Here is a 22,225-nt window from a genome sequence, read left to right on the forward strand (position 1 = left end):
AAAAGGATGGAAACAGCCAGTTTTACTCATTGAAAAAAATAACAGTGGAAAGCAATAAGTAGGCAAAAGGATGGAAACAGCCAGTTTTACTCATTGAAAAGGGCTTAGTGTGGTAGCGTTGCCTCTATTTCCGGAAGGTGGAAGGTGGAAAAAGGAATGGAAAGAAACTATCAACCTGGTAGCGTGGCCGAGTGGTCTAAGGCGCTGGATTTAGGCTCCAGTCTCTCTGGGGGCGTGGGTTCGAATCCCACCGCTGCCAGCTGTGGTTTTAATTACAGAGGCCCTGTGTGTACTCGATGAAGGTTCTGAAAACGTGGTGAGAGTACACTTTGCCTTTCAGCGGCCAGGTGCTCAGCCTATCTCCTTTCTGCTAAAGCAGTCAGACTGAGTCCTGCTCCCGGGGCACTGTTCTCCTCTGTGGTTAAGTGACTACCGAAAGTTTCATTGCTGACGATTTTAGTCAATCCTGTGTTGATCTGTTCTTCAGAATTCGCCTCAGACTTGCTGTGACAGCAACATTGCCGCAAGCCCTAACCTGCTAGGGATCAGGTTTGTTTTACGAAAAACAGGATTAGAATGCAGCTTTTCGCCCTAGTCAGCATCAGGGAGGCCTTTCCACCGGTCTTAGCGAGCCGGAGAGCGCAGGAGTGCAGGGTAGCGTGGCCGAGCGGTCCAAGGCGCTGGATTAAGGCTCCAGTCTCTTCGGGGGCGTGGGTTCGAATCCCACCGCTGCCAGTAGATGCTTTTGGAAGACTGCTGTGGCTGCTCAAAGTGATGCTGCGTGAACGTCCAAATTCAGCCGCTTTTACATTCCTTGCAATTCAGCCAAGTCGGTGCTGAAAGCCTGTCACGGCCTCTGCTCCTTCCTTACAGATGCACCGTGTTGAAGCAGGGACGTCAATAGTTTACAATCACAGTGAAGTTACTTCAAAACAGGAAAAATCGCTTGAATAAAATAACAGTGGAAAGCAATAAGTAGGCAAAAGGATGGAAACAGCCAGTTTTACTCATTGAAAAAAATAACAGTGGAAAGCAATAAGTAGGCAAAAGGATGGAAACAGCCAGTTTTACTCATTGAAAAGGGCTTAGTGTGGTAGCGTTGCCTCTATTTCCGGAAGGTGGAAGGTGGAAAAAGGAATGGAAAGAAACTATCAACCTGGTAGCGTGGCCGAGTGGTCTAAGGCGCTGGATTTAGGCTCCAGTCTCTCTGGGGGCGTGGGTTCGAATCCCACCGCTGCCAGCTGTGGTTTTAATTACAGAGGCCCTGTGTGTACTCGATGAAGGTTCTGAAAACGTGGTGAGAGTACACTTTGCCTTTCAGCGGCCAGGTGCTCAGCCTATCTCCTTTCTGCTAAAGCAGTCAGACTGAGTCCTGCTCCCGGGGCACTGTTCTCCTCTGTGGTTAAGTGACTACCGAAAGTTTCATTGCTGACGATTTTAGTCAATCCTGTGTTGATCTGTTCTTCAGAATTCGCCTCAGACTTGCTGTGACAGCAACATTGCCGCAAGCCCTAACCTGCTAGGGATCAGGTTTGTTTTACGAAAAACAGGATTAGAATGCAGCTTTTCGCCCTAGTCAGCATCAGGGAGGCCTTTCCACCGGTCTTAGCGAGCCGGAGAGCGCAGGAGTGCAGGGTAGCGTGGCCGAGCGGTCCAAGGCGCTGGATTAAGGCTCCAGTCTCTTCGGGGGCGTGGGTTCGAATCCCACCGCTGCCAGTAGATGCTTTTGGAAGACTGCTGTGGCTGCTCAAAGTGATGCTGCGTGAACGTCCAAATTCAGCCGCTTTTACATTCCTTGCAATTCAGCCAAGTCGGTGCTGAAAGCCTGTCACGGCCTCTGCTCCTTCCTTACAGATGCACCGTGTTGAAGCAGGGACGTCAATAGTTTACAATCACAGTGAAGTTACTTCAAAACAGGAAAAATCGCTTGAATAAAATAACAGTGGAAAGCAATAAGTAGGCAAAAGGATGGAAACAGCCAGTTTTACTCATTGAAAAAAATAACAGTGGAAAGCAATAAGTAGGCAAAAGGATGGAAACAGCCAGTTTTACTCATTGAAAAAAATAACAGTGGAAAGCAATAAGTAGGCAAAAGGATGGAAACAGCCAGTTTTACTCATTGAAAAGGGGTTAGTGTGATAGCGTTGCCTCTATTTCCGGAAGGTGGAAGGCGGAAAAAGGAATGGAAAGAAACTATCAATCTGGTAGCGTGGCCGAGTGGTCTAAGGCGCTGGATTTAGGCTCCAGTCTCTCTGGGGGCGTGGGTTCGAATCCCACCGCTGCCAGCTGTGGTTTTAATTACAGAGGCCCTGTGTGTACTCGATGAAGGTTCTGAAAACGTGGTGAGAGTACACTTTGCCTTTCAGCGGCCAGGTGCTCAGCCTATCTCCTTTCTGCTAAAGCAGTCAGACTGAGTCCTGCTCCCGGGGCACTGTTCTCTGTGGTTAAGTCATTGCTGACGATTTTAGTCAATACTGTGTTGATCTGTTCTTCAGAACTCACCTCAGACTTGCTGTGACAGCAACATTGCCGCAAGCCCTAACCTGCTAGGGATCAGGTTTGTTTTACGAAAAACAGGATTAGAATGCAGCTTTTCGCCCTAGTCAGCATCAGGGAGGCCTTTCCACCGGTCTTAGCGAGCCGGAGAGCGCAGGAGTGCAGGGTAGCGTGGCCGAGCGGTCCAAGGCGCTGGATTAAGGCTCCAGTCTCTTCGGGGGCGTGGGTTCGAATCCCACCGCTGCCAGTAGATGCTTTTGGAAGACTGCTGTGGCTGCGCAAAGTGATGCTGCGTGAACGTCCAAATTCAGCCGCTTTTACATTCCTTGCAATTCAGCCAAGTCGGTGCTGAAAGCCTGTCACGGCCTCTGCTCCTTCCTTACAGATGCACCGTGTTGAAGCAGGGACGTCAATAGTTTACAATCACAGTGAAGTTACTTCAAAACAGGAAAAATCGCTTGAATAAAATAACAGTGGAAAGCAATAAGTAGGCAAAAGGATGGAAACAGCCAGTTTTACTCATTGAAAAAAATAACAGTGGAAAGCAATAAGTAGGCAAAAGGATGGAAACAGCCAGTTTTACTCATTGAAAAGGGCTTAGTGTGGTAGCGTTGCCTCTATTTCCGGAAGGTGGAAGGTGGAAAAAGGAATGGAAAGAAACTATCAACCTGGTAGCGTGGCCGAGTGGTCTAAGGCGCTGGATTTAGGCTCCAGTCTCTCTGGGGGCGTGGGTTCGAATCCCACCGCTGCCAGCTGTGGTTTTAATTACAGAGGCCCTGTGTGTACTCGATGAAGGTTCTGAAATCGTGGTGAGAGTACACTTTGCCTTTCAGCGGCCAGGTGCTCAGCCTATCTCCTTTCTGCTAAAGCAGTCAGACTGAGTCCTGCTCCCGGGGCACTGTTCTCCTCTGTGGTTAAGTGACTACCGAAAGTTTCATTGCTGACGATTTTAGTCAATCCTGTGTTGATCTGTTCTTCAGAATTCGCCTCAGACTTGCTGTGACAGCAACATTGCCGCAAGCCCTAACCTGCTAGGGATCAGGTTTGTTTTACGAAAAACAGGATTAGAATGCAGCTTTTCGCCCTAGTCAGCATCAGGGAGGCCTTTCCACCGGTCTTAGCGAGCCGGAGAGCGCAGGAGTGCAGGGTAGCGTGGCCGAGCGGTCCAAGGCGCTGGATTAAGGCTCCAGTCTCTTCGGGGGCGTGGGTTCGAATCCCACCGCTGCCAGTAGATGCTTTTGGAAGACTGCTGTGGCTGCTCAAAGTGATGCTGCGTGAACGTCCAAATTCAGCCGCTTTTACATTCCTTGCAATTCAGCCAAGTCGGTGCTGAAAGCCTGTCACGGCCTCTGCTCCTTCCTTACAGATGCACCGTGTTGAAGCAGGGACGTCAATAGTTTACAATCACAGTGAAGTTACTTCAAAACAGGAAAAATCGCTTGAATAAAATAACAGTGGAAAGCAATAAGTAGGCAAAAGGATGGAAACAGCCAGTTTTACTCATTGAAAAAAATAACAGTGGAAAGCAATAAGTAGGCAAAAGGATGGAAACAGCCAGTTTTACTCATTGAAAAAAATAACAGTGGAAAGCAATAAGTAGGCAAAAGGATGGAAACAGCCAGTTTTACTCATTGAAAAGGGCTTAGTGTGGTAGCGTTGCCTCTATTTCCGGAAGGTGGAAGGTGGACAAAGGAATGGAAAGAAACTATCAACCTGGTAGCGTGGCCGAGTGGTCTAAGGCGCTGGATTTAGGCTCCAGTCTCTCTGGGGGCGTGGGTTCGAATCCCACCGCTGCCAGCTGTGGTTTTAATTACAGAGGCCCTGTGTGTACTCGATGAAGGTTCTGAAAACGTGGTGAGAGTACACTTTGCCTTTCAGCGGCCAGGTGCTCAGCCTATCTCCTTTCTGCTAAAGCAGTCAGACTGAGTCCTGCTCCCGGGGCACTGTTCTCCTCTGTGGTTAAGTGACTACCGAAAGTTTCATTGCTGACGATTTTAGTCAATCCTGTGTTGATCTGTTCTTCAGAATTCGCCTCAGACTTGCTGTGACAGCAACATTGCCGCAAGCCCTAACCTGCTAGGGATCTGGTTTGTTTTACGAAAAACAGGATTAGAATGCAGCTTTTCGCCCTAGTCAGCATCAGGGAGGCCTTTCCACCGGTCTTAGAGAGCCGGAGAGCGCAGGAGTGCAGGGTAGCGTGGCCGAGCGGTCCAAGGCGCTGGATTAAGGCTCCAGTCTCTTCGGGGGCGTGGGTTCGAATCCCACCGCTGCCAGTAGATGCTTTTGGAAGACTGCTGTGGCTGCGCAAAGTGATGCTGCGTGAACGTCCAAATTCAGCCGCTTTTACATTCATTGCAATTCAGCCAAGTCGGTGCTGAAAGCCTGTCACGGCGTCTGCTCCTTCCTTACAGATGCACCGTGTTGAAGCAGGGACGTCAATAGTTTACAATCACAGTGAAGTTACTTCAAAACAGGAAAAATCGCTTGAATAAAATAACAGTGGAAAGCAATAAGTAGGCAAAAGGATGGAAACAGCCAGTTTTACTCATTGAAAAAAATAACAGTGGAAAGCAATAAGTAGGCAAAAGGATGGAAACAGCCAGTTTTACTCATTGAAAAGGGCTTAGTGTGGTAGCGTTGCCTCTATTTCCGGAAGGTGGAAGGTGGAAAAAGGAATGGAAAGAAACTATCAACCTGGTAGCGTGGCCGAGTGGTCTAAGGCGCTGGATTTAGGCTCCAGTCTCTCTGGGGGCGTGGGTTCGAATCCCACCGCTGCCAGCTGTGGTTTTAATTACAGAGGCCCTGTGTGTACTCGATGAAGGTTCTGAAAACGTGGTGAGAGTACACTTTGCCTTTCAGCGGCCAGGTGCTCAGCCTATCTCCTTTCTGCTAAAGCAGTCAGACTGAGTCCTGCTCCCGGGGCACTGTTCTCCTCTGTGGTTAAGTGACTACCGAAAGTTTCATTGCTGACGATTTTAGTCAATCCTGTGTTGATCTGTTCTTCAGAATTCGCCTCAGACTTGCTGTGACAGCAACATTGCCGCAAGCCCTAACCTGCTAGGGATCAGGTTTGTTTTACGAAAAACAGGATTAGAATGCAGCTTTTCGCCCTAGTCAGCATCAGGGAGGCCTTTCCACCGGTCTTAGCGAGCCGGAGAGCGCAGGAGTGCAGGGTAGCGTGGCCGAGCGGTCCAAGGCGCTGGATTAAGGCTCCAGTCTCTTCGGGGGCGTGGGTTCGAATCCCACCGCTGCCAGTAGATGCTTTTGGAAGACTGCTGTGGCTGCTCAAAGTGATGCTGCGTGAACGTCCAAATTCAGCCGCTTTTACATTCCTTGCAATTCAGCCAAGTCGGTGCTGAAAGCCTGTCACGGCCTCTGCTCCTTCCTTACAGATGCACCGTGTTGAAGCAGGGACGTCAATAGTTTACAATCACAGTGAAGTTACTTCAAAACAGGAAAAATCGCTTGAATAAAATAACAGTGGAAAGCAATAAGTAGGCAAAAGGATGGAAACAGCCAGTTTTACTCATTGAAAAAAATAACAGTGGAAAGCAATAAGTAGGCAAAAGGATGGAAACAGCCAGTTTTACTCATTGAAAAAAATAACAGTGGAAAGCAATAAGTAGGCAAAAGGATGGAAACAGCCAGTTTTACTCATTGAAAAGGGCTTAGTGTGGTAGCGTTGCCTCTATTTCCGGAAGGTGGAAGGCGGAAAAAGGAATGGAAAGAAACTATCAATCTGGTAGCGTGGCCGAGTGGTCTAAGGCGCTGGATTTAGGCTCCAGTCTCTCTGGGGGCGTGGGTTCGAATCCCACCGCTGCCAGCTGTGGTTTTAATTACAGAGGCCCTGTGTGTACTCGATGAAGTTTCTGAAAACGTGGTGAGAGTACACTTTGCCTTTCAGCGGCCAGGTGCTCAGCCTATCTCCTTTCTGCTAAAGCAGTCAGACTGAGTCCTGCTCCCGGGGCACTGTTCTCTGTGGTTAAGTCATTGCTGACGATTTTAGTCAATACTGTGTTGATCTGTTCTTCAGAACTCGCCTCAGACTTGCTGTGACAACAACATTGCCGCAAGCCCTAACCTGCTAGGGATCAGGTTTGTTTTGCAGCTTTTCGCCCTAGTCAGCATCAGGGAGGCCTTTCCACCGGTCTTAGCGAGCCGGAGAGCGCAGGAGTGCAGGGTAGCGTGGCCGATCGGTCCAAGGCGCTGGATTAAGGCTCCAGTCTCTTTGGGGTCGTGGGTTCGAATCCCACCGCTGCCAGTAGATGCTTTTGGAAGACTGCTGTGGCTGCGCAAAGTGATGCTGCGTGAACGTCCAAATTCAGCCGCTTTTACATTCCTTGCAATTCAGCCAAGTCGGTGCTGAAAGCCTGTCACGGCCTCTGCTCCTTCCTTACAGATGCACCGTGTTGAAGCAGGGACGTCAATAGTTTACAATCACAGTGAAGTTACTTCAAAACAGGAAAAATCGCTTGAATAAAATAACAGTGGAAAGCAATAAGTAGGCAAAAGGATGGAAACAGACAGTTTTACTCATTGAAAAAAATAACAGTGGAAAGCAATAAGTAGGCAAAAGGATGGAAACAGCCAGTTTTACTCATTGAAAAGGGCTTAGTGTGGTAGCGTTGCCTCTATTTCCGTAAGGTGGAAGGTGGAAATTTTAAGTGAAAATTTTAAGTGAAAATTTTAAGTGAAAGCGGTCCAAGGTGCTGGATTAAGGCTCCAGTCTCTTCGGGGTCGTGGGTTCGAATCCCACCGCTGCCAGTAGATGCTTTTGGAAGACTGCTGTGGCTGCGCAAAGTGATGCTGCGTGAACGTCCAAATTCAGCCGCTTTTACATTCCTTGCAATTCAGCCAAGTCGGTGCTGAAAGCCTGTCACGGCCTCTGCTCCTTCCTTACAGATGCACCGTGTTGAAGCAAGGACGTCAATAGTTTACAATCACAGTGAAGTTACTTCAAAACAGGAAAAATCGCTTGAATAAAATAACAGTGGAAAGCAATAAGTAGGCAAAAGGATGGAAACAGCCAGTTTTACTCATTGAAAAAAATAACAGTGGAAAGCAATAAGTAGGCAAAAGGATGGAAACAGCCAGTTTTACTCATTGAAAAAAATAACAGTGGAAAGCAATAAGTAGGCAAAAGGATGGAAACAGCCAGTTTTACTCATTGAAAAGGGCTTAGTGTGGTAGCGTTGCCTCTATTTCCGGAAGGTGGAAGGCGGAAAAAGGAATGGAAAGAAACTATCAATCTGGTAGCGTGGCCTTGTGGTCTAAGGCACTGGATTTAGGCTCCAGTCTCTCTGGGGGCGTGGGTTCGAATCCCACTGCTGCCAGCTGTGGTTTTAATTACAGAGGCCCTGTGTGTACTCGATGAAGGTTCTGAAAACGTGGTGAGAGTACACTTTGCCTTTCAGCGGCCAGGTGCTCAGCCTATCTCCTTTCTGCTAAAGCAGTCAGACTGAGTCCTGCTCCCGGGGCACTGTTCTCCTCTGTGGTTAAGTGACTACCGAAAGTTTCATTGCTGACGATTTTAGTCAATCCTGTGTTGATCTGTTCTTCAGAATTCGCCTCAGACTTGCTGTGACAGCAACATTGCCGCAAGCCCTAACCTGCTAGGGAACAGGTTTGTTTTACGAAAAACAGGATTAGAATGCAGCTTTTCGCCCTAGTCAGCATCAGGGAGGCCTTTCCACCGGTCTTAGCGAGCCGGAGAGCGCAGGAGTGCAGGGTAGCGTGGCCGAGCGGTCCAAGGCGCTGGATTAAGGCTCCAGTCTCTTCGGGGGCGTGGGTTCGAATCCCACCTCTGCCAGTAGATGCTTTTGGAAGACTGCTGTGGCTGCTCAAAGTGATGCTGCGTGAACGTCCAAATTCAGCCGCTTTTACATTCCTTGCAATTCAGCCAAGTCGGTGCTGAAAGCCTGTCACGGCCTCTGCTCCTTCCTTACAGATGCACCGTGTTGAAGCAGGGACGTCAATAGTTTACAATCACAGTGAAGTTACTTCAAAACAGGAAAAATCGCTTGAATAAAATAACAGTGGAAAGCAATAAGTAGGCAAAAGGATGGAAACAGCCAGTTTTACTCATTGAAAAAAATAACAGTGGAAAGCAATAAGTAGGCAAAAGGATGGAAACAGCCAGTTTTACTCATTGAAAAGGGCTTAGTGTGGTAGCGTTGCCTCTATTTCCGGAAGGTGGAAGGTGGAAAAAGGAATGGAAAGAAACTATCAACCTGGTAGCGTGGCCGAGTGGTCTAAGGCGCTGGATTTAGGCTCCAGTCTCTCTGGGGGCGTGGGTTCGAATCCCACCGCTGCCAGCTGTGGTTTTAATTACAGAGGCCCTGTGTGTACTCGATGAAGGTTCTGAAAACGTGGTGAGAGTACACTTTGCCTTTCAGCGGCCAGGTGCTCAGCCTATCTCCTTTCTGCTAAAGCAGTCAGACTGAGTCCTGCTCCCGGGGCACTGTTCTCCTCTGTGGTTAAGTGACTACCGAAAGTTTCATTGCTGACGATTTTAGTCAATCCTGTGTTGATCTGTTCTTCAGAATTCGCCTCAGACTTGCTGTGACAGCAACATTGCCGCAAGCCCTAACCTGCTAGGGATCAGGTTTGTTTTACGAAAAACAGGATTAGAATGCAGCTTTTCGCCCTAGTCAGCATCAGGGAGGCCTTTCCACCGGTCTTAGCGAGCCGGAGAGCGCAGGAGTGCAGGGTAGCGTGGCCGAGCGGTCCAAGGCGCTGGATTAAGGCTCCAGTCTCTTCGGGGGCGTGGGTTCGAATCCCACCGCTGCCAGTAGATGCTTTTGGAAGACTGCTGTGGCTGCTCAAAGTGATGCTGCGTGAACGTCCAAATTCAGCCGCTTTTACATTCCTTGCAATTCAGCCAAGTCGGTGCTGAAAGCCTGTCACGGCCTCTGCTCCTTCCTTACAGATGCACCGTGTTGAAGCAGGGACGTCAATAGTTTACAATCACAGTGAAGTTACTTCAAAACAGGAAAAATCGCTTGAATAAAATAACAGTGGAAAGCAATAAGTAGGCAAAAGGATGGAAACAGCCAGTTTTACTCATTGAAAAAAATAACAGTGGAAAGCAATAAGTAGGCAAAAGGATGGAAACAGCCAGTTTTACTCATTGAAAAAAATAACAGTGGAAAGCAATAAGTAGGCAAAAGGATGGAAACAGCCAGTTTTACTCATTGAAAAGGGGTTAGTGTGATAGCGTTGCCTCTATTTCCGGAAGGTGGAAGGCGGAAAAAGGAATGGAAAGAAACTATCAATCTGGTAGCGTGGCCGAGTGGTCTAAGGCGCTGGATTTAGGCTCCAGTCTCTCTGGGGGCGTGGGTTCGAATCCCACCGCTGCCAGCTGTGGTTTTAATTACAGAGGCCCTGTGTGTACTCGATGAAGGTTCTGAAAACGTGGTGAGAGTACACTTTGCCTTTCAGCGGCCAGGTGCTCAGCCTATCTCCTTTCTGCTAAAGCAGTCAGACTGAGTCCTGCTCCCGGGGCACTGTTCTCTGTGGTTAAGTCATTGCTGACGATTTTAGTCAATACTGTGTTGATCTGTTCTTCAGAACTCACCTCAGACTTGCTGTGACAGCAACATTGCCGCAAGCCCTAACCTGCTAGGGATCAGGTTTGTTTTACGAAAAACAGGATTAGAATGCAGCTTTTCGCCCTAGTCAGCATCAGGGAGGCCTTTCCACCGGTCTTAGCGAGCCGGAGAGCGCAGGAGTGCAGGGTAGCGTGGCCGAGCGGTCCAAGGCGCTGGATTAAGGCTCCAGTCTCTTCGGGGGCGTGGGTTCGAATCCCACCGCTGCCAGTAGATGCTTTTGGAAGACTGCTGTGGCTGCGCAAAGTGATGCTGCGTGAACGTCCAAATTCAGCCGCTTTTACATTCCTTGCAATTCAGCCAAGTCGGTGCTGAAAGCCTGTCACGGCCTCTGCTCCTTCCTTACAGATGCACCGTGTTGAAGCAGGGACGTCAATAGTTTACAATCACAGTGAAGTTACTTCAAAACAGGAAAAATCGCTTGAATAAAATAACAGTGGAAAGCAATAAGTAGGCAAAAGGATGGAAACAGCCAGTTTTACTCATTGAAAAAAATAACAGTGGAAAGCAATAAGTAGGCAAAAGGATGGAAACAGCCAGTTTTACTCATTGAAAAGGGCTTAGTGTGGTAGCGTTGCCTCTATTTCCGTAAGGTGGAAGGTGGAAATTTTAAGTGAAAATTTTAAGTGAAAATTTTAAGTGAAAGCGGTCCAAGGTGCTGGATTAAGGCTCCAGTCTCTTCGGGGTCGTGGGTTCGAATCCCACCGCTGCCAGTAGATGCTTTTGGAAGACTGCTGTGGCTGCGCAAAGTGATGCTGCGTGAACGTCCAAATTCAGCCGCTTTTACATTCCTTGCAATTCAGCCAAGTCGGTGCTGAAAGCCTGTCACGGCCTCTGCTCCTTCCTTACAGATGCACCGTGTTGAAGCAAGGACGTCAATAGTTTACAATCACAGTGAAGTTACTTCAAAACAGGAAAAATCGCTTGAATAAAATAACAGTGGAAAGCAATAAGTAGGCAAAAGGATGGAAACAGCCAGTTTTACTCATTGAAAAAAATAACAGTGGAAAGCAATAAGTAGGCAAAAGGATGGAAACAGCCAGTTTTACTCATTGAAAAAAATAACAGTGGAAAGCAATAAGTAGGCAAAAGGATGGAAACAGCCAGTTTTACTCATTGAAAAGGGCTTAGTGTGGTAGCGTTGCCTCTATTTCCGGAAGGTGGAAGGCGGAAAAAGGAATGGAAAGAAACTATCAATCTGGTAGCGTGGCCTTGTGGTCTAAGGCGCTGGATTAGGCTCCAGTCTCTCTGGGGGCGTGGGTTCGAATCCCACTGCTGCCAGCTGTGGTTTTAATTACAGAGGCCCTGTGTGTACTCGATGAAGGTTCTGAAAACGTGGTGAGAGTACACTTTGCCTTTCAGCGGCCAGGTGCTCAGCCTATCTCCTTTCTGCTAAAGCAGTCAGACTGAGTCCTGCTCCCGGGGCACTGTTCTCCTCTGTGGTTAAGTGACTACCGAAAGTTTCATTGCTGACGATTTTAGTCAATCCTGTGTTGATCTGTTCTTCAGAATTCGCCTCAGACTTGCTGTGACAGCAACATTGCCGCAAGCCCTAACCTGCTAGGGATCAGGTTTGTTTTACGAAAAACAGGATTAGAATGCAGCTTTTCGCCCTAGTCAGCATCAGGGAGGCCTTTCCACCGGTCTTAGCGAGCCGGAGAGCGCAGGAGTGCAGGGTAGCGTGGCCGAGCGGTCCAAGGCGCTGGATTAAGGCTCCAGTCTCTTCGGGGGCGTGGGTTCGAATCCCACCTCTGCCAGTAGATGCTTTTGGAAGACTGCTGTGGCTGCTCAAAGTGATGCTGCGTGAACGTCCAAATTCAGCCGCTTTTACATTCCTTGCAATTCAGCCAAGTCGGTGCTGAAAGCCTGTCACGGCCTCTGCTCCTTCCTTACAGATGCACCGTGTTGAAGCAGGGACGTCAATAGTTTACAATCACAGTGAAGTTACTTCAAAACAGGAAAAATCGCTTGAATAAAATAACAGTGGAAAGCAATAAGTAGGCAAAAGGATGGAAACAGCCAGTTTTACTCATTGAAAAAAATAACAGTGGAAAGCAATAAGTAGGCAAAAGGATGGAAACAGCCAGTTTTACTCATTGAAAAAAATAACAGTGGAAAGCAATAAGTAGGCAAAAGGATGGAAACAGCCAGTTTTACTCATTGAAAAGGGGTTAGTGTGATAGCGTTGCCTCTATTTCCGGAAGGTGGAAGGCGGAAAAAGGAATGGAAAGAAACTATCAATCTGGTAGCGTGGCCGAGTGGTCTAAGGCGCTGGATTTAGGCTCCAGTCTCTCTGGGGGCGTGGGTTCGAATCCCACCGCTGCCAGCTGTGGTTTTAATTACAGAGGCCCTGTGTGTACTCGATGAAGGTTCTGAAAACGTGGTGAGAGTACACTTTGCCTTTCAGCGGCCAGGTGCTCAGCCTATCTCCTTTCTGCTAAAGCAGTCAGACTGAGTCCTGCTCCCGGGGCACTGTTCTCTGTGGTTAAGTCATTGCTGACGATTTTAGTCAATACTGTGTTGATCTGTTCTTCAGAACTCACCTCAGACTTGCTGTGACAGCAACATTGCCGCAAGCCCTAACCTGCTAGGGATCAGGTTTGTTTTACGAAAAACAGGATTAGAATGCAGCTTTTCGCCCTAGTCAGCATCAGGGAGGCCTTTCCACCGGTCTTAGCGAGCCGGAGAGCGCAGGAGTGCAGGGTAGCGTGGCTGAGCGGTCCAAGGCGCTGGATTAAGGCTCCAGTCTCTTCGGGGGCGTGGGTTCGAATCCCACCGCTGCCAGTAGATGCTTTTGGAAGACTGCTGTGGCTGCGCAAAGTGATGCTGCGTGAACGTCCAAATTCAGCCGCTTTTACATTCCTTGCAATTCAGCCAAGTCGGTGCTGAAAGCCTGTCACGGCCTCTGCTCCTTCCTTACAGATGCACCGTGTTGAAGCAGGGACGTCAATAGTTTACAATCACAGTGAAGTTACTTCAAAACAGGAAAAATCGCTTGAATAAAATAACAGTGGAAAGCAATAAGTAGGCAAAAGGATGGAAACAGCCAGTTTTACTCATTGAAAAAAATAACAGTGGAAAGCAATAAGTAGGCAAAAGGATGGAAACAGCCAGTTTTACTCATTGAAAAGGGCTTAGTGTGGTAGCGTTGCCTCTATTTCCGGAAGGTGGAAGGTGGAAAAAGGAATGGAAAGAAACTATCAACCTGGTAGCGTGGCCGAGTGGTCTAAGGCGCTGGATTTAGGCTCCAGTCTCTCTGGGGGCGTGGGTTCGAATCCCACCGCTGCCAGCTGTGGTTTTAATTACAGAGGCCCTGTGTGTACTCGATGAAGGTTCTGAAAACGTGGTGAGAGTACACTTTGCCTTTCAGCGGCCAGGTGCTCAGCCTATCTCCTTTCTGCTAAAGCAGTCAGACTGAGTCCTGCTCCCGGGGCACTGTTCTCCTCTGTGGTTAAGTGACTACCGAAAGTTTCATTGCTGACGATTTTAGTCAATCCTGTGTTGATCTGTTCTTCAGAATTCGCCTCAGACTTGCTGTGACAGCAACATTGCCGCAAGCCCTAACCTGCTAGGGATCAGGTTTGTTTTACGAAAAACAGGATTAGAATGCAGCTTTTCGCCCTAGTCAGCATCAGGGAGGCCTTTCCACCGGTCTTAGCGAGCCGGAGAGCGCAGGAGTGCAGGGTAGCGTGGCCGATCGGTCCAAGGCGCTGGATTAAGGCTCCAGTCTCTTTGGGGTCGTGGGTTCGAATCCCACCGCTGCCAGTAGATGCTTTTGGAAGACTGCTGTGGCTGCGCAAAGTGATGCTGCGTGAACGTCCAAATTCAGCCGCTTTTACATTCCTTGCAATTCAGCCAAGTCGGTGCTGAAAGCCTGTCACGGCCTCTGCTCCTTCCTTACAGATGCACCGTGTTGAAGCAGGGACGTCAATAGTTTACAATCACAGTGAAGTTACTTCAAAACAGGAAAAATCGCTTGAATAAAATAACAGTGGAAAGCAATAAGTAGGCAAAAGGATGGAAACAGACAGTTTTACTCATTGAAAAAAATAACAGTGGAAAGCAATAAGTAGGCAAAAGGATGGAAACAGCCAGTTTTACTCATTGAAAAGGGCTTAGTGTGGTAGCGTTGCCTCTATTTCCGTAAGGTGGAAGGTGGAAATTTTAAGTGAAAATTTTAAGTGAAAATTTTAAGTGAAAGCGGTCCAAGGTGCTGGATTAAGGCTCCAGTCTCTTCGGGGTCGTGGGTTCGAATCCCACCGCTGCCAGTAGATGCTTTTGGAAGACTGCTGTGGCTGCGCAAAGTGATGCTGCGTGAACGTCCAAATTCAGCCGCTTTTACATTCCTTGCAATTCAGCCAAGTCGGTGCTGAAAGCCTGTCACGGCCTCTGCTCCTTCCTTACAGATGCACCGTGTTGAAGCAAGGACGTCAATAGTTTACAATCACAGTGAAGTTACTTCAAAACAGGAAAAATCGCTTGAATAAAATAACAGTGGAAAGCAATAAGTAGGCAAAAGGATGGAAACAGCCAGTTTTACTCATTGAAAAAAATAACAGTGGAAAGCAATAAGTAGGCAAAAGGATGGAAACAGCCAGTTTTACTCATTGAAAAAAATAACAGTGGAAAGCAATAAGTAGGCAAAAGGATGGAAACAGCCAGTTTTACTCATTGAAAAGGGCTTAGTGTGGTAGCGTTGCCTCTATTTCCGGAAGGTGGAAGGCGGAAAAAGGAATGGAAAGAAACTATCAATCTGGTAGCGTGGCCTTGTGGTCTAAGGCGCTGGATTAGGCTCCAGTCTCTCTGGGGGCGTGGGTTCGAATCCCACTGCTGCCAGCTGTGGTTTTAATTACAGAGGCCCTGTGTGTACTCGATGAAGGTTCTGAAAACGTGGTGAGAGTACACTTTGCCTTTCAGCGGCCAGGTGCTCAGCCTATCTCCTTTCTGCTAAAGCAGTCAGACTGAGTCCTGCTCCCGGGGCACTGTTCTCCTCTGTGGTTAAGTGACTACCGAAAGTTTCATTGCTGACGATTTTAGTCAATCCTGTGTTGATCTGTTCTTCAGAATTCGCCTCAGACTTGCTGTGACAGCAACATTGCCGCAAGCCCTAACCTGCTAGGGATCAGGTTTGTTTTACGAAAAACAGGATTAGAATGCAGCTTTTCGCCCTAGTCAGCATCAGGGAGGCCTTTCCACCGGTCTTAGCGAGCCGGAGAGCGCAGGAGTGCAGGGTAGCGTGGCCGAGCGGTCCAAGGCGCTGGATTAAGGCTCCAGTCTCTTCGGGGGCGTGGGTTCGAATCCCACCTCTGCCAGTAGATGCTTTTGGAAGACTGCTGTGGCTGCTCAAAGTGATGCTGCGTGAACGTCCAAATTCAGCCGCTTTTACATTCCTTGCAATTCAGCCAAGTCGGTGCTGAAAGCCTGTCACGGCCTCTGCTCCTTCCTTACAGATGCACCGTGTTGAAGCAGGGACGTCAATAGTTTACAATCACAGTGAAGTTACTTCAAAACAGGAAAAATCGCTTGAATAAAATAACAGTGGAAAGCAATAAGTAGGCAAAAGGATGGAAACAGCCAGTTTTACTCATTGAAAAAAATAACAGTGGAAAGCAATAAGTAGGCAAAAGGATGGAAACAGCCAGTTTTACTCATTGAAAAAAATAACAGTGGAAAGCAATAAGTAGGCAAAAGGATGGAAACAGCCAGTTTTACTCATTGAAAAGGGGTTAGTGTGATAGCGTTGCCTCTATTTCCGGAAGGTGGAAAAAGGAATGGAAAGAAACTATCAATCTGGTAGCGTGGCCGAGTGGTCTAAGGCGCTGGATTTAGGCTCCAGTCTCTCTGGGGGCGTGGGTTCGAATCCCACCGCTGCCAGCTGTGGTTTTAATTACAGAGGCCCTGTGTGTACTCGATGAAGGTTCTGAAAACGTGGTGAGAGTACACTTTGCCTTTCAGCGGCCAGGTGCTCAGCCTATCTCCTTTCTGCTAAAGCAGTCAGACTGAGTCCTGCTCCCGGGGCACTGTTCTCTGTGGTTAAGTCATTGCTGACGATTTTAGTCAATACTGTGTTGATCTGTTCTTCAGAACTCGCCTCAGACTTGCTGTGACAGCAACATTGCCGCAAGCCCTAACCTGCTAGGGATCAGGTTTGTTTTACGAAAAACAGGATTAGAATGCAGCTTTTCGCCCTAGTCAGCATCAGGGAGGCCTTTCCACCGGTCTTAGCGAGCCGGAGAGCGCAGGAGTGCAGGGTAGCGTGGCCGAGCGGTCCAAGGCGCTGGATTAAGGCTCCAGTCTCTTCGGGGGCGTGGGTTCGAATCCCACTGCTGCCAGTAGATGCTTTTGGAAGACTGCTGTGGCTGCGCAAAGTGATGCTGCGTGAACGTCCAAATTCAGCCGCTTTTACATTCCTTGCAATTCAGCCAAGTCGGTGCTGAAAGCCTGTCACGGCCTCTGCTCCTTCCTTACAGATGCACCGTGTTGAAGCAGGGACGTCAATAGTTTACAATCACAGTGAAGTTACTTCAAAACAGGAAAAATCGCTTGAATAAAATAACAGTGGAAAGCAATAAGTAGGCAAAAGGATGGAAACAGCCAGTTTTACTCATTGAAAAAAATAACAGTGGAAAGCAATAAGTAGGCAAAAGGATGGAAACAGCCAGTTTTACTCATTGAAAAGGGCTTAGTGTGGTAGCGTTGCCTCTATTTCCGGAAGGTGGAAGGTGGAAAAAGGAATGGAAAGAAACTATCAACCTGGTAGCGTGGCCGAGTGGTCTAAGGCGCTGGATTTAGGCTCCAGTCTCTCTGGGGGCGTGGGTTCGAATCCCACCGCTGCCAGCTGTGGTTTTAATTACAGAGGCCCTGTGTGTACTCGATGAAGGTTCTGAAAACGTGGTGAGAGTACACTTTGCCTTTCAGCGGCCAGGTGCTCAGCCTATCTCCTTTCTGCTAAAGCAGTCAGACTGAGTCCTGCTCCCGGGGCACTGTTCTCTGTGGTTAAGTCATTGCTGACGATTTTAGTCAAAAATGGAAAGCAATAAGTAGGCAAAAGGATGGAAACAGCCAGTTTTACTCATTGAAAAAAATAACAGTGGAAAGCAATAAGTAGGCAAAAGGATGGAAACAGCCAGTTTTACTCATTGAAAAGGGCTTAGTGTGGTAGCGTTGCCTCTATTTCCGGAAGGTGGAAGGTGGAAATTTTAAGTGAAAATTTTAAGTGAAAATTTTAAGTGAAAATTTTAAGTGAAAGCGGTCCAAGGCGCTGGATTAAGGCTCCAGTCTCTTCGGGGTCGTGGGTTCGAATCCCACCGCTGCCAGTAGATGCTTTTGGAAGACTGCTGTGGCTGCGCAAAGTGATGCTGCGTGAACGTCCAAATTCAGCCGCTTTTACATTCCTTGCAATTCAGCCAAGTCGGTGCTGAAAGCCTGTCACGGCCTCTGCTCCTTCCTTACAGATGCACCGTGTTGAAGCAGGGACGTCAATAGTTTACAATCACAGTGAAGTTACTTCAAAACAGGAAAAATCGCTTGAATAAAATAACAGTGGAAAGCAATAAGTAGGCAAAAGGATGGAAACAGACAGTTTTACTCATTGAAAAAAATAACAGTGGAAAGCAATAAGTAGGCAAAAGGATGGAAACAGCCAGTTTTACTCATTGAAAAAAATAACAGTGGAAAGCAATAAGTAGGCAAAAGGATGGAAACAGCCAGTTTTACTCATTGAAAAGGGCTTAGTGTGGTAGCGTTGCATCTATTTCCGGAAGGTGGAAGGCGGAAAAAGGAATGGAAAGAAACTATCAATCTGGTAGCGTGGCCTTGTGGTCTAAGGCGCTGGATTTAGGCTCCAGTCTCTCTGGGGGCGTGGGTTCGAATCCCACCGCTGCCAGCAGTGGTTTTAATTACAGAGGCCCTGTGTGTACTCGATGAAGGTTCTGAAAACGTGGTGAGAGTACACTTTGCCTTTCAGCGGCCAGGTGCTCAGCCTATCTCCTTTCTGCTAAAGCAGTCAGACTGAGTCCTGCTCCCGGGGCACTGTTCTCCTCTGTGGTTAAGTGACTACCGAAAGTTTCATTGCTGACGATTTTAGTCAATCCTGTGTTGATCTGTTCTTCAGAATTCGCCTCAGACTTGTTGTGACAGCAACATTGCCGCAAGCCCTAACCTGCTAGGGATCAGGTTTGTTTTACGAAAAACAGGATTAGAATGCAGCTTTTCGCCCTAGTCAGCATCAGGGAGGCCTTTCCACCGGTCTTAGCGAGCCGGAGAGCGCAGGAGTGCAGGGTAGCGTGGCCGAGCGGTCCAAGGCGCTGGATTAAGGCTCCAGTCTCTTCGGGGGCGTGGGTTCGAATCCCACCGCTGCCAGTAGATGCTTTTGGAAGACTGCTGTGGCTGCTCAAAGTGATGCTGCGTGAACGTCCAAATTCAGCCGCTTTTACATTCCTTGCAATTCAGCCAAGTCGGTGCTGAAAGCCTGTCACGGCCTCTGCTCCTTCCTTACAGATGCACCGTGTTGAAGCAGGGACGTCAATAGTTTACAATCACAGTGAAGTTACTTCAAAACAGGAAAAATCGCTTGAATAAAATAACAGTGGAAAGCAATAAGTAGGCAAAAGGATGGAAACAGCCAGTTTTACTCATTGAAAAAAATAACAGTGGAAAGCAATAAGTAGGCAAAAGGATGGAAACAGCCAGTTTTACTCATTGAAAAAAATAACAGTGGAAAGCAATAAGTAGGCAAAAGGATGGAAACAGCCAGTTTTACTCATTGAAAAGGGCTTAGTGTGGTAGCGTTGCCTCTATTTCCGGAAGGTGGAAGGTGGAAAAAGGAATGGAAAGAAACTATCAACCTGGTAGCGTGGCCGAGTGGTCTAAGGCGCTGGATTTAGGCTCCAGTCTCTCTGGGGGCGTGGGTTCGAATCCCACCGCTGCCAGCTGTGGTTTTAATTACAGAGGCCCTGTGTGTACTCGATGAAGGTTCTGAAAACGTGGTGAGAGTACACTTTGCCTTTCAGCGGCCAGGTGCTCAGCCTATCTCCTTTCTGCTAAAGCAGTCAGACTGAGTCCTGCTCCCGGGGCACTGTTCTCTGTGGTTAAGTCATTGCTGACGATTTTAGTCAATACTGTGTTGATCTGTTCTTCAGAACTCACCTCAGACTTGCTGTGACAGCAACATTGCCGCAAGCCCTAACCTGCTAGGGATCAGGTTTGTTTTACGAAAAACAGGATTAGAATGCAGCTTTTCGCCCTAGTCAGCATCAGGGAGGCCTTTCCACCGGTCTTAGCGAGCCGGAGAGCGCAGGAGTGCAGGGTAGCGTGGCCGAGCGGTCCAAGGCGCTGGATTAAGGCTCCAGTCTCTTCGGGGGCGTGGGTTCGAATCCCACCGCTGCCAGTAGATGCTTTTGGAAGACTGCTGTGGCTGCGCAAAGTGATGCTGCGTGAACGTCCAAATTCAGCCGCTTTTACATTCCTTGCAATTCAGCCAAGTCGGTGCTGAAAGCCTGTCACGGCCTCTGCTCCTTCCTTACAGATGCACCGTGTTGAAGCAGGGACGTCAATAGTTTACAATCACAGTGAAGTTACTTCAAAACAGGAAAAATCGCTTGAATAAAATAACAGTGGAAAGCAATAAGTAGGCAAAAGGATGGAAACAGCCAGTTTTACTCATTGAAAAAAATAACAGTGGAAAGCAATAAGTAGGCAAAAGGATGGAAACAGCCAGTTTTACTCATTGAAAAGGGCTTAGTGTGGTAGCGTTGCCTCTATTTCCGGAAGGTGGAAGGTGGAAAAAGGAATGGAAAGAAACTATCAACCTGGTAGCGTGGCCGAGTGGTCTAAGGCGCTGGATTTAGGCTCCAGTCTCTCTGGGGGCGTGGGTTCGAATCCCACCGCTGCCAGCTGTGGTTTTAATTACAGAGGCCCTGTGTGTACTCGATGAAGGTTCTGAAAACGTGGTGAGAGTACACTTTGCCTTTCAGCGGCCAGGTGCTCAGCCTATCTCCTTTCTGCTAAAGCAGTCAGACTGAGTCCTGCTCCCGGGGCACTGTTCTCTGTGGTTAAGTCATTGCTGACGATTTTAGTCAATACTGTGTTGATCTGTTCTTCAGAACTCGCCTCAGACTTGCTGTGACAACAACATTGCCGCAAGCCCTAACCTGCTAGGGATCAGGTTTGTTTTACGAAAAACAGGATTAGAATGCAGCTTTTTGCCCTAGTCAGCATCAGGGAGGCCTTTCCACCGGTCTTAGCGAGCCGGAGAGCGCAGGAGTGCAGTGTAGCGTGGCCGAGCGGTCCAAGGCGCTGGATTAAGGCTCCAGTCTCTTCGGGGGCGTGGGTTCGAATCCCACCGCTGCCAGTAGATGCTTTTGGAAGACTGCTGTGGCTGCGCAAAGTGATGCTGCGTGAACGTCCAAATTCAGCCGCTTTTACATTCCTTGCAATTCAGCCAAGTCGGTGCTGAAAGCCTGTCACGGCCTCTGCTCCTTCCTTACAGATGCACCGTGTTGAAGCAGGGACGTCAATAGTTTACAATCACAGTGAAGTTACTTCAAAACAGGAAAAATCGCTTGAATAAAATAACAGTGGAAAGCAATAAGTAGGCAAAAGGATGGAAACAGCCAGTTTTACTCATTGAAAAAAATAACAGTGGAAAGCAATAAGTAGGCAAAAGGATGGAAACAGCCAGTTTTACTCATTGAAAAGGGCTTAGTGTGGTAGCATTGCCTCTATTTCCGGAAGGTGGAAGGTGGAAAAAGGAATGGAAAGAAACTATCAACCTGGTAGCGTGGCCGAGTGGTCTAAGGCGCTGGATTTAGGCTCCAGTCTCTCTGGGGGCGTGGGTTCGAATCCCACCGCTGCCAGCTGTGGTTTTAATTACAGAGGCCCTGTGTGTACTCGATGAAGGTTCTGAAAACGTGGTGAGAGTACACTTTGCCTTTCAGCGGCCAGGTGCTCAGCCTATCTCCTTTCTGCTAAAGCAGTCAGACTGAGTCCTGCTCCCGGGGCACTGTTCTCCTCTGTGGTTAAGTGACTACCGAAAGTTTCATTGCTGACGATTTTAGTCAATCATGTGTTGATCTGTTCTTCAGAATTCGCCTCAGACTTGCTGTGACAGCAACATTGCCGCAAAAACAGGATTAGAATGCAGCTTTTCGCCCTAGTCAGCATCAGGGAGGCCTTTCCACCGGTCTTAGCGAGCCGGAGAGCGCAGGAGTGCAGGGTAGCGTGGCCGAGCGGTCCAAGGCGCTGGATTAAGGCTCCAGTCTCTTCGGGGGCGTGGGTTCGAATCCCACCGCTGCCAGTAGATGCTTTTGGAAGACTGCTGTGGCTGCTCAAAGTGATGCTGCGTGAACGTCCAAATTCAGCCGCTTTTACATTCCTTGCAATTCAGCCAAGTCGGTGCTGAAAGCCTGTCACGGCCTCTGCTCCTTCCTTACAGATGCACCGTGTTGAAGCAGGGACGTCAATAGTTTACAATCACAGTGAAGTTACTTCAAAACAGGAAAAATCGCTTGAATAAAATAACAGTGGAAAGCAATAAGTAGGCAAAAGGATGGAAACAGCCAGTTTTACTCATTGAAAAAAATAACAGTGGAAAGCAATAAGTAGGCAAAAGGATGGAAACAGCCAGTTTTACTCATTGAAAAGGGCTTAGTGTGGTAGCGTTGCCTCTATTTCCGGAAGGTGGAAGGTGGAAAAAGGAATGGAAAGAAACTATCAACCTGGTAGCGTGGCCGAGTGGTCTAAGGCGCTGGATTTAGGCTCCAGTCTCTCTGGGGGCGTGGGTTCGAATCCCACCGCTGCCAGCTGTGGTTTTAATTACAGAGGCCCTGTGTGTACTCGATGAAGGTTCTGAAAACGTGGTGAGAGTACACTTTGCCTTTCAGCGGCCAGGTGCTCAGCCTATCTCCTTTCTGCTAAAGCAGTCAGACTGAGTCCTGCTCCCGGGGCACTGTTCTCCTCTGTGGTTAAGTGACTACCGAAAGTTTCATTGCTGACGATTTTAGTCAATCCTGTGTTGATCTGTTCTTCAGAATTCGCCTCAGACTTGCTGTGACAGCAACATTGCCGCAAGCCCTAACCTGCTAGGGATCTGGTTTGTCTTACGAAAAACAGGATTAGAATGC

The 22,225-nt window shown here is 48.2% G+C and overlaps 1 protein-coding gene and 38 non-coding genes across 41 annotated transcripts in view; all 39 read left to right on the forward strand.

Annotated features, from left to right (window-relative positions):
* Positions 1–22,225, forward strand: part of LOC127953344 (zinc finger protein 271-like) — an 838,866-nt gene that overhangs the window by 359,165 nt on the left and 457,476 nt on the right. The window lies entirely within an intron of this gene.
* Positions 178–259, forward strand: trnal-uag (transfer RNA leucine (anticodon UAG)). Its single transcript has one exon. It is a non-coding gene; the product is annotated as a tRNA-Leu (tRNA).
* Positions 654–735, forward strand: trnal-aag (transfer RNA leucine (anticodon AAG)). Its single transcript has one exon. It is a non-coding gene; the product is annotated as a tRNA-Leu (tRNA).
* Positions 1,159–1,240, forward strand: trnal-uag (transfer RNA leucine (anticodon UAG)). Its single transcript has one exon. It is a non-coding gene; the product is annotated as a tRNA-Leu (tRNA).
* trnal-aag (transfer RNA leucine (anticodon AAG)) lies at positions 1,635–1,716 on the forward strand. The gene has a single exon. It is a non-coding gene; the product is annotated as a tRNA-Leu (tRNA).
* On the forward strand, positions 2,204–2,285 carry trnal-uag (transfer RNA leucine (anticodon UAG)). Its single transcript has one exon. It is a non-coding gene; the product is annotated as a tRNA-Leu (tRNA).
* trnal-aag (transfer RNA leucine (anticodon AAG)) lies at positions 2,662–2,743 on the forward strand. The gene has a single exon. It is a non-coding gene; the product is annotated as a tRNA-Leu (tRNA).
* Positions 3,167–3,248, forward strand: trnal-uag (transfer RNA leucine (anticodon UAG)). Its single transcript has one exon. It is a non-coding gene; the product is annotated as a tRNA-Leu (tRNA).
* trnal-aag (transfer RNA leucine (anticodon AAG)) lies at positions 3,643–3,724 on the forward strand. Its single transcript has one exon. It is a non-coding gene; the product is annotated as a tRNA-Leu (tRNA).
* Positions 4,212–4,293, forward strand: trnal-uag (transfer RNA leucine (anticodon UAG)). The gene has a single exon. It is a non-coding gene; the product is annotated as a tRNA-Leu (tRNA).
* On the forward strand, positions 4,688–4,769 carry trnal-aag (transfer RNA leucine (anticodon AAG)). Its single transcript has one exon. It is a non-coding gene; the product is annotated as a tRNA-Leu (tRNA).
* On the forward strand, positions 5,193–5,274 carry trnal-uag (transfer RNA leucine (anticodon UAG)). The gene has a single exon. It is a non-coding gene; the product is annotated as a tRNA-Leu (tRNA).
* Positions 5,669–5,750, forward strand: trnal-aag (transfer RNA leucine (anticodon AAG)). Its single transcript has one exon. It is a non-coding gene; the product is annotated as a tRNA-Leu (tRNA).
* Positions 6,238–6,319, forward strand: trnal-uag (transfer RNA leucine (anticodon UAG)). The gene has a single exon. It is a non-coding gene; the product is annotated as a tRNA-Leu (tRNA).
* On the forward strand, positions 6,676–6,757 carry trnal-aag (transfer RNA leucine (anticodon AAG)). Its single transcript has one exon. It is a non-coding gene; the product is annotated as a tRNA-Leu (tRNA).
* On the forward strand, positions 7,748–7,829 carry trnal-uag (transfer RNA leucine (anticodon UAG)). Its single transcript has one exon. It is a non-coding gene; the product is annotated as a tRNA-Leu (tRNA).
* trnal-aag (transfer RNA leucine (anticodon AAG)) lies at positions 8,224–8,305 on the forward strand. The gene has a single exon. It is a non-coding gene; the product is annotated as a tRNA-Leu (tRNA).
* trnal-uag (transfer RNA leucine (anticodon UAG)) lies at positions 8,729–8,810 on the forward strand. Its single transcript has one exon. It is a non-coding gene; the product is annotated as a tRNA-Leu (tRNA).
* On the forward strand, positions 9,205–9,286 carry trnal-aag (transfer RNA leucine (anticodon AAG)). Its single transcript has one exon. It is a non-coding gene; the product is annotated as a tRNA-Leu (tRNA).
* On the forward strand, positions 9,774–9,855 carry trnal-uag (transfer RNA leucine (anticodon UAG)). The gene has a single exon. It is a non-coding gene; the product is annotated as a tRNA-Leu (tRNA).
* On the forward strand, positions 10,232–10,313 carry trnal-aag (transfer RNA leucine (anticodon AAG)). The gene has a single exon. It is a non-coding gene; the product is annotated as a tRNA-Leu (tRNA).
* On the forward strand, positions 11,779–11,860 carry trnal-aag (transfer RNA leucine (anticodon AAG)). Its single transcript has one exon. It is a non-coding gene; the product is annotated as a tRNA-Leu (tRNA).
* trnal-uag (transfer RNA leucine (anticodon UAG)) lies at positions 12,348–12,429 on the forward strand. Its single transcript has one exon. It is a non-coding gene; the product is annotated as a tRNA-Leu (tRNA).
* Positions 12,806–12,887, forward strand: trnal-aag (transfer RNA leucine (anticodon AAG)). The gene has a single exon. It is a non-coding gene; the product is annotated as a tRNA-Leu (tRNA).
* trnal-uag (transfer RNA leucine (anticodon UAG)) lies at positions 13,311–13,392 on the forward strand. The gene has a single exon. It is a non-coding gene; the product is annotated as a tRNA-Leu (tRNA).
* On the forward strand, positions 13,787–13,868 carry trnal-aag (transfer RNA leucine (anticodon AAG)). The gene has a single exon. It is a non-coding gene; the product is annotated as a tRNA-Leu (tRNA).
* trnal-aag (transfer RNA leucine (anticodon AAG)) lies at positions 15,334–15,415 on the forward strand. The gene has a single exon. It is a non-coding gene; the product is annotated as a tRNA-Leu (tRNA).
* On the forward strand, positions 15,896–15,977 carry trnal-uag (transfer RNA leucine (anticodon UAG)). Its single transcript has one exon. It is a non-coding gene; the product is annotated as a tRNA-Leu (tRNA).
* trnal-aag (transfer RNA leucine (anticodon AAG)) lies at positions 16,354–16,435 on the forward strand. The gene has a single exon. It is a non-coding gene; the product is annotated as a tRNA-Leu (tRNA).
* trnal-uag (transfer RNA leucine (anticodon UAG)) lies at positions 16,859–16,940 on the forward strand. The gene has a single exon. It is a non-coding gene; the product is annotated as a tRNA-Leu (tRNA).
* On the forward strand, positions 17,907–17,988 carry trnal-uag (transfer RNA leucine (anticodon UAG)). The gene has a single exon. It is a non-coding gene; the product is annotated as a tRNA-Leu (tRNA).
* trnal-aag (transfer RNA leucine (anticodon AAG)) lies at positions 18,383–18,464 on the forward strand. The gene has a single exon. It is a non-coding gene; the product is annotated as a tRNA-Leu (tRNA).
* trnal-uag (transfer RNA leucine (anticodon UAG)) lies at positions 18,952–19,033 on the forward strand. Its single transcript has one exon. It is a non-coding gene; the product is annotated as a tRNA-Leu (tRNA).
* On the forward strand, positions 19,410–19,491 carry trnal-aag (transfer RNA leucine (anticodon AAG)). Its single transcript has one exon. It is a non-coding gene; the product is annotated as a tRNA-Leu (tRNA).
* On the forward strand, positions 19,915–19,996 carry trnal-uag (transfer RNA leucine (anticodon UAG)). The gene has a single exon. It is a non-coding gene; the product is annotated as a tRNA-Leu (tRNA).
* On the forward strand, positions 20,373–20,454 carry trnal-aag (transfer RNA leucine (anticodon AAG)). The gene has a single exon. It is a non-coding gene; the product is annotated as a tRNA-Leu (tRNA).
* trnal-uag (transfer RNA leucine (anticodon UAG)) lies at positions 20,878–20,959 on the forward strand. The gene has a single exon. It is a non-coding gene; the product is annotated as a tRNA-Leu (tRNA).
* On the forward strand, positions 21,318–21,399 carry trnal-aag (transfer RNA leucine (anticodon AAG)). The gene has a single exon. It is a non-coding gene; the product is annotated as a tRNA-Leu (tRNA).
* Positions 21,823–21,904, forward strand: trnal-uag (transfer RNA leucine (anticodon UAG)). Its single transcript has one exon. It is a non-coding gene; the product is annotated as a tRNA-Leu (tRNA).

The sequence above is a fragment of the Carassius gibelio genome, chromosome B3, assembly GCF_023724105.1.
Source record: "Carassius gibelio isolate Cgi1373 ecotype wild population from Czech Republic chromosome B3, carGib1.2-hapl.c, whole genome shotgun sequence".
Taxonomy (NCBI): domain Eukaryota; kingdom Metazoa; phylum Chordata; class Actinopteri; order Cypriniformes; family Cyprinidae; genus Carassius; species Carassius gibelio.